Here is a 9,817-nt window from a genome sequence, read left to right as displayed (position 1 = left end):
TTTGACAACGCCACTTTCAATATGATTACTTTTATATCTGCCTAGCTTCGGATACGAAATATCGAACGATATGTCTTTTTGCAGATGTTGTTAAATGCGTATACATAGAGGCGTTATGCTAATTATTAAACTGTTTGGCGTGTAAGTTTCAAGAAAATTAATGAATACCATCATTATAAGTGTAGGGGCTTGTAACAGTAGTGCGAAATCACCGCCTAATGTGTTTGCTTGTATGACAACATTTGTTTTAGAGAGTAGAATAATATTTGTAAAACATGGCACCTGTGTCATCAATTTATATTTCAATGATCAATTAATTATATAGTGTTGGGGTTATGCTGTAGAGAATAAAATATATGGGAATAAAAGAAAGGGAGGTAATCAAAAAAGAAGACTATAAACAGTTATTGTTCTTGATCACTGTATTTTTCCGTAAACTCAACTATTCATTCTACAGTGTATTCTCCAGTGTTCAAAATTAAATATAAATATGTGAAATTAGATAAAGGGAGATATTACAAAATTGAAAAGCTAAACCATTTATATTATATATATAAAATTAATATAATTTAAAATAATAAACAAATATAATAAAAAATTAAAATAATAAAAAATTAAAGGAGATAATTCAAAAACTCCGGCCAAAAGAATTATGGTCTATGTTCACTGCATTTCTCCTAGTTGTCATCTGTTTATATATGCAGTTTCAAGTAAATCCCTTCAGTAGATTTAAAGTTATGCTCCGGACAAAATAAAACTTTGAAATTAAATAAAGGCAGATAATTCAGACACTAATTCGATAGAGTTTTGTTTCTAAGTCAGTGCACTATTCCTACTTGCCATCTGTTTATATTTCAAGTTTCAAGTAAATCCCTTCAGTAGATTTAGAGTTATGCACCGGACAAAAATTAACTTTGAAATTATATAAAGGGAGATAATTCATAAACTAAAGTATATAGAGTTATGGTTCTTGTGTACTGCACTTCTCCTAGTGTCCATCTGTTTATATTCTAAGTTTTAAGTAAATCCATTGACTAGATTTGGAGTTTTGCTCTAGACAAAGTTTCGGACGGACGGATAGACGGACGGACGGACAGAGAGACGGACGGACGGGACCAATTACTATTTCCCCTCCGATTTTTTTTCTCCAAATATTATATTGTTTTGTAATATATTAGCTGCATAACACAGGAGAGTAATATGGTGTAGCTCGATGTACTTCATCGCAAGTCATATATTACCATGCAGAAGAAAAATATTCAAACAACACACAAGAAGTCACTATAACAAACACAAATATATAAACATGATATAACAAACTACACCTGAACGCTGAACGCAAACTATTGTTCGAATCTCACAATATACCAAGATTTAAAAATATTTAAGTGGATATACACTTTTACAGAATAATACAAAACAACAATTTCAATATAATTTCCTTTTAGCTAGAAACGTTTTGAAAATCCAAATCAGAAACACATAAACTGAAACGTGGATATAACGAAAGTTGAACAAAGTGTCTTTTAACTTTCTCTCGTCGTTGATTTACAAACATGATGATGATCGATATGTTAGTTGTCTAAAAATAATGTATCCGAAATATTAAGCTTGAAAAAATGTCTCCTTCAAAAAGTACTCAAAACTAATAATTTAACTGAATGTTAGTTTGATGTTTACAATCTTTTAAATGACAATATAGACCAGACAGTAGACAACAAATTATGGTTAACAAACCGTTATACTGTGAAATCAAAAACTAACCTTTACTTTACAATTTCAATGGCGCATTGTGTAAAAAATATGATTATAGTACTCAGTTTATGATCGTTATTGTTTTTTAATACGATTTAGTCTCGCGTCAATGTTTTATTCGTTCCATCAAAACCATCTATTTTTTTTGTCACCGTATTAAAACTTTGCTGAACGTTTAATTTATTTTAAGTCAAATTAGTCTTATTTTGTGTTTGAATTTTACAATTTCTAAGAAAATAGCGCTGGTTTATTTTTTGGGGAGGGGGTGTTTTCAAGATAAAAGCAATTAGAATTTATTTAGGAATAAATGTTTGCGTTCAAAAAATGATAATGCAATACCTTATTTTTATAAAAGTAAACCAAACATTCCATTAACCATAAAAGTGCTACGTAAAGGATTGCATATGATGATGGTTTTTGTTAAACTATTCGATTTGGTAAGGTAATGTCGTACAAGCCCATTCAAAATGAACAATAAAAATACAATCAAAAAGATATTATACGTTATGGTCTTACATATCACTGCCGGACGTACATATCAATACAAAATTTTCAAACCGATTCATATACATAACATAACAAACAAAAGAAAGGAAGCGAATTTTCTGTGAGGTTTTGTTTGAGGCATCATTCATATTTTAACAGTTATTTCAGATTAAGGACCATTTATGATTTCTTCTATGAAGCTAGTCCCATACAATTAATTAAAGGAATTAAATAATGCTATATTCATGATCTTTGAAGGTATTTTCCTGCATCTCTACATGCCTGATTGAACGATTAAAGGTATGAACGATATCTTATCATTAATTCTTTATTAGACATACAAAACTATATTCTGGTAATCGCCAAACAAAACACAGTTTGCGTTAGGCTGATTAAAGCGTGGTTGCATCATAAATCCTGATGAAGTTAGTTGACTTTGACTAAACAAGTTTCTAGTGATAGGTTCAATACGTTTCATCACTTGCAAAATACTCATATTTACGGTCAATACTATTTGAGCGCTAAGAAAACAAACATTTGTATATATGTTCGTATTGTACAATAAAACACATTTCCCCCCAACATTATCGATAAAATTGATAATGCTGTAGGCGAGTTATCAATACTATACCTATAAACTTTGTGCACATACAAACAACATTTATATTAATTTATATTATAAAACAATTTCATTTCTATAATTAAACAAACAATTAATTGATATTACCCCACCTTCACGACTTGGGTCCAAGAATAGATCAGTATATCCGTGTGTATTTGAGCTCAATAAACAATTTGTTTTGATGTGGCGAACTTTTCTTTGGTTAAAGTTACAAATGCCCTTAAATGGGAGTGGTGTATTAGCATGTATAAATCGACGCATTTTATTAAAAACAGAAACGATGCTTGTTAGTTGAGAATATTTTAAATCCAAGTATGAATAGGTTAGCGTATTCCTTTAGCCGCATCAGTAAAAAGTTTTTTTATGCCGTATGCAACCAGAGTAGCTCCGAGTTCAGCATTTGCACCGAGTCCAGATACTCATTTGGGCGGTGTTGTTTAGTGCTATTTTGACAGTTCGTCCGTTTAAATATTGCATGAATGCGCATATGGTTTAACGGAATGTATTTGAAGTGCAGATGCAAGGAGTTGTATAATTTATCTTGTTTATCGAAATGTATATGGTATGAGGGTCCACTGCAAAATGTAGGATTTGGTGGCAAATGAGACTGAATAATAGGAATAGATACATCTTCATTTACGACGAAACATAACTGATAAAACATTCGAGCGTTCAAGCTCGAAGCGGTTTTCTCCCTTAACCGGTAACGGTCGTTAGAGTATCCTTTCATATTTCATCTAAAGGATCAAAAGAAGGTTTCGTATTTAATGAACATTATTAAATAGAGGGTTTTTGTTGGATTCGGTGGATTATCGATTTTAATTCACGAGTGATCATTGAAAAAATAAATTGTCTATGATCACTCGTGAATTAAAATCGATAATCCACCGAATCCAACAATTTTTCTTTTTATTTTATGTTTTTTTCCACAGTTTATATACATATTAAAAGAATTTAACTATATAATTTCGCTGAAATAATGACGGCATTTTGTCAAAAAAATGACGTAATTCCACAGTAAACAGTGAGAATTATCGATAATTTTCACTGATAATTTTCACTGTTTGAAGCAGTGAAATTATCAGCTTTAATTCACTTAGTAATACATTTTTCTATAAACCACCGGAAAGCATAACATAAAATTTCATACATTACACCACTTGCATATAATAAAATAAAAACATTCGTATATCGAACGGAAAAATAACATCGAAAAACAACAACGCGCCATCAATAATATTATAATATAAAAATATATGATTCAAAAACGATTAAGTAGTCTGTTCCGACGAGCCTGACTTGATCTTTAGTGACTAACATGATCGGAGAACATAACAGGTCCAATCTCCTTGTTAGCGCACGAGTTTAAAAAAGATATTTTGAAATAATATTAACATCTAATAATTTTGATATTAGTATGGTAGATAGTTTAAGAAAATGTAATAGAGTAGTAGACATCACACTACATAGATTCCATCATAAATGCAATAGGTCATATAATTATTTGTAAGTATCGGTTATTAATTAATAGTTTTTATTGATTTTGTAATTCACTATACGTTTGAAAATATGTATTTGTTAAAGTTTAGCAGTATCATTGTTTAATGGTCATATAAATTGTAATAAGAGGTTTTTTAGCAATCAAGATGCTCAGTTTTCACAATATATTAAACCGTTAATAAAACATTCCGATTCGCCCACAATTCGCTACCAGTATTGACATTAGTAATTTATGATAAAAGAGACTGCAGGAAAGTTATATATAATAATATTTGTTTTATTAACTGTAACTTATAATGCTAGAAAACTGATAATTTTTATCCGACACTGAAATTTAATGTGTCGGGAATATAGAATCTTGATTGCATTAAAATTTGCCATGTTTGGGCTCTTATGATATTTAAAATGCTCGTTTGTTACGGAATGCACGTCAAAAAAAAGAAACACATTACAAAAACAACATCTTCGAGACATATTATGAATATGTTTCATAACATAAACAAAGCAACAGAGGATTATTTTCACTACTGTGTATTATGTGTTGTAAATTCTTTGCAAAATACAAATTAAAAGCTCTTCTTAATTCTGATTACAAGTTCTGTTAAAAGAGGTACTCTAGAAAAGGAAATCGGCCTAAAATCTTGTCGCAAAATAAAAATATATGTGACTCTTTTAATCTTATTTTAGTGTATATGAGCGAACTCATCACACATTATCAAAACCCAACACTGAAAACCTGAAATGGACTATTTCCCCGCCTCCATAGAAACAAACAGGCGAATTAAATAGGTAGGTTGAGTTCGTGAAAACAATATATATTATGTAATAATAATATAACACGGCACTAGATCTAAATAAACATCAAATGACAAATTAAGGTGTTCGAGCCAGTCTTGATTTGAATTTAGTTACACTTTGAAGATTCAGACAAAGAATATTATGTTCAAGAACTTTCGACTTAGCATTATCTGTATATTCGTATTAACATTGAAATAGTTATTAACCATGTACACATAGAAACAGTATTTAAGAGCAATTCGCGAACAATAAGCCAGAGCGTGTTCTGAAACTGTCATAAGTAAAGTTGTTTTTTTACACTCAAGTTTTTAACTTGTTACTTTTTCAATTTTATAACGACAGTTCATATAAGAATCGATATTCGTTTGATGAATTATCGGAATTTACTATGATATTTGTTTTATTCCAGCGAGTATTTTAATATAACTTGCAAGTGGGGCTTGTGATGAATAAAATAATAATGGAAGAATTAATTCGAAAGATAACGGATTTAATATAGTTATGTATGCATCTTTTTTTTTGCTTTGTCTTGAACCAGCCTTTCGTCTTTGCCATCAAAGATTAAAGGACAGTGATTTAACTTCACGGTCTTTTCTATCATATATCATATAATGTATGTCATATATCTTCGCTTATATTGTATTAAGTTGTGTGCATACGAGATTGTATTTATGTTTTAAATAACGAAATTGTATTTTTGTTTTAAATACTTCTTGTTCAACATGTCTTTGATCGTTCTTACAAAACGCTTTAATAGGCAAGTAGCTATTCCTAAAAAATATCATGCTCTTCCGATATAGAATTATCTAAAACGTTTAAAATCATAAACATGCAACATGCAACATCAATTGGTATACGATAATCGAGGGCAATATGTTTGCAATATGTTTGCATTCTTTTAATAAATACGTTAATTAATCGAGGGCAATATGCTTGCATTCTCTAAATGTATACGTTAACCAAGTGCTATATGTGTGCATTCTCTAAATGTATACGTTAACCTAGCGCAATATGTTTGCATTCTCTACATGTAAGCGTTAACAAAGCGCAATATGTTCGCATTTTGTATTACACATGATTTGTTCTGCGCATTCGTGGACTTTAAAAAGAAGGTTTGTGGTCAAAAATAATAAGATATATGTGGTAACTTCCTAAATAGTATTAAAAATATGTATAGCTCCATAAAATCATGTGTTAAAATATATGGTAAGTGTTCTGAATTCGTTGTGTGTAGCAGAGGCCTCCGTCAAAGGAAAATTTATCCCCTCTACTGTTTTTCTTATACCTAAATGACCTTGAACATTTTATTACTACACGTAATGATAAAAGTATAGAGATATACGATACAGATTTAGATATACTCGTCAAAATGCTTGTACTACTTAACGCTGATGATACAGTTATATTTGCAACTTCGCAAGAAAAGCTTGTGTCTGTTTTGAATACTTTTTACTCGTATTGTTGCCAATGGAAATTAGATATAAATTATGATAAAACTAAAGTTATTGTTTTTGGTAATACAATGAAACGAAAAAGGGATATAAAAATACATGAATAGTCATTAGAGATAGTTGATTATTTTAAATATTTAGGTGTGATGTTTTCTAAAAACAGACAATTTTCATTAGCAAAAAAAGCATGTAGTAGAACAGGCAAGAAAAGCAATGTTTAGTCTATATAAAAAAGTAAGAAACATCGATTTATCTATTGAATGTCAATTGAAACTGTTCGACAATACTATTGTTCCAATTTTAACATACGGGTGCGAAGAATGGGGTTACGGAGACTTATCAATTATTGAAAAGGTTCACACAGATTTTTTAAAACATATTCTTATTGTTAAAAAAGGTACACCACATGACATGATTTATGGGGATCTTGGTCGTCATCCGCTATCAATTGTTATTAAATGGTCGGGTTTTGGTATGACCTTGATACAAATGATCAAAATAAGCTCAGCGCGATCATGTATAAGCTAATATTTTCTCATGCAAGTATAAACGATGTTAAGTTCAAATGGATCGATATCATGAAATGTATCTTTGATCAGTGTGGAATGAGCTACGTCTGGAATAATCAATATTTTACTTGCACCAAGCATTTATTATTGGCAAATTTAAATAAAGTTCTCTGTGATCAATATATACAGCAATGGTCATCCGATATAAATTCAATGCCTAAATTTCTCAACTATCGAATTTTTAAAGATACGTTTTGACTAGAGAATTATTTTGAATTTGTACCTGATTATTATCTACCTTATTTTATAAAGTTCCGAATGTGTGACCCCCATCTGCCAATTGAAAAGGGCCGTTGGCAAAATATTGAACGTAACCTAAGAAAGTGTAAAGTTTAAATGACATTGGAGATGAATTCCCTTACATTTTGAACTGTCCCTTCTTTGCAAACCAACGACAGCAACTACTCCCATACATTAGACATAATACCAAAAATGCAATACTTTTTAAAAGAATCATGAATGAAACAGATAAATCAAAATTTTGTAATTTAGTAAAATTTATAAAGACTATTTTTGATTATTTTAAAAATACACCTGGCTGATATTGTTTATAAATAATTTTGCTGCTAGCTTTATGTTATGCTAATAACATGTATGTATGTGTATACATATATGTATGTATATGTATGTATATACATGTTTGCATTCTCTATTAATTAACTGATTTCTACTCGCGTTCAATTTTCCACTGCACATATCATCTAAAGAAATCTAGATCAAAAGTTATCTAGGGCAGTTATGACACAACTATTATTATGTTCACTTCATCAGATATAATCCTATAGAATCTATGTTTAATTGACCAAAAGATATTAATATTATTTTCTCTCAAACCTTACTACTATAATTAAGTACGGTAGCGTACGTTTAATCGAAGTTTGTTCATACGTAAACGAAACCGAATAAGCAATAAATATTCTTTTACATGGAGTTTTATGGAGTTTTGAAATCTGGTATAGGCATGGTAATTTCCATTTTCTACTGCTGTGTTATTCTCACAATGTACTACATCTACTACATAGCATAACGTGTTCAAGTATGATTTAATTTTAACCTTTATATTACTGAATTTAAAATGCAGTATAGGATGATTTATTGAATGTTGTTAATATTAAAATAAAAGGCACGACATATAATTCTTTATTTGCAGGCACCATTACAAATTTAGAATGTTGTTCATTTCGAGACTTGCTAAGATCAGTTTTGCTTTATTACGATTAATGCGGTACATAATGTTTATTTTCGTTTTAAGTCAATTTATTGGGAGCCTTTTATAACAATTTAACTTGCCACAAAACAGAGCTGATCAGTCTATCAGTTTTTCATCATCGTTTACTTATTTATAACAAATTCATTTCTTTAAGACATTTTAAAAACTAGATGAAGGGAAGTGATACTTTGGACCTCTGTTTCTTGTCTTCATGCACTTATGATTTCCGGTAATAACATCGCCGATCGGTTCATACGTTCATAAACAAATTTGGAAATCAGCATATTCTCAAGTTCTCAGGCAGTTATCGTAGACATGTTCATCGTTGGTCATTATTCAAAACAAAACATCATACATTCGTTCTATATTTAAAGTACGTGGCGTTTTAACAACTGTGTTGTAACGTCTGGTACTGCTGCACCATTTAAGATCTATTTAAAAGCTGTTCCTGAACAGTTTCTGAACAGTTCCTGAACTATATTTCTCAAATCTTAATATATATGGTATTTATCAATACTAAAATGTTCCACATCCATTCAGAAAATGTTCATAAACTCACTGTGAAAAGTGTTTATTAATTACGGTTTATTAACCACATCCTGGGGCGTGTCAATAGCTGTTTATGAACGATTCTTGATTGATTCTAAATGCGTATACAATTATAACCGACTTCCGATAGTGTGATAAACATGTGCATTACATGTCATAGATAGCTCTGGTCGGAAATCACATGGAAGTACGTTTCTTCATCCACACATGCGTCTCGACACAATCCTCCTACTGCGTGTGGACCATCTTCATCGTTGACGGAATGTTGCTTTCGTGTGGCGCCTTTCTAGCCAGGAAAACACATGAACGTAATCTTTAACAAACGGTTGCACATTATTTCGGATTTAAACGTCTGTCACCAAATCTAAATATATTTATTTTTCAAGATGTGTTTTGGGGCATTATTCGGTCAAATCTTTATGTGTTTGTCACTACCAATGAAGTAAATAGAATACTAATAATTGATATTTGACGTTTTACTTAAGGTAGTGCACCTCTAATGATTTCCCGCGATTTCTTCGAAGGTTGAAGAGCCTACTATTAGGTGCCGTAGCCTAGTGGTTAAGGCGATAGACTAGAAATCTTTTGGGATATTCCCGCGCAGGTTCGAATCCTGCCGACGACGTATACTTTTTTGCGACGCGTTTTATTTATTTTCTAACGTAATTTGATTTAATATGGCATATAAGCTATATTTATTGTTAAATATGTTGCAATTTTTATGCACATTCTTCAATTATTAAAATTAAAACAACGTTATGGCGAAATTGGGTGATTTACTGTTGAAAATACGAACCATGCATGTTGCATTTTTATTTTTATTTCAAAAAGTAAACGGTAAATCTGTCTATTTCTTGGTATTTTTGCTGTATATAGT

Source organism: Dreissena polymorpha, unplaced genomic scaffold (genome assembly GCF_020536995.1).
Source record: "Dreissena polymorpha isolate Duluth1 unplaced genomic scaffold, UMN_Dpol_1.0 chrUn003, whole genome shotgun sequence".
Taxonomy (NCBI): domain Eukaryota; kingdom Metazoa; phylum Mollusca; class Bivalvia; order Myida; family Dreissenidae; genus Dreissena; species Dreissena polymorpha.
Note: the sequence above shows the minus strand (reverse complement) of the source record.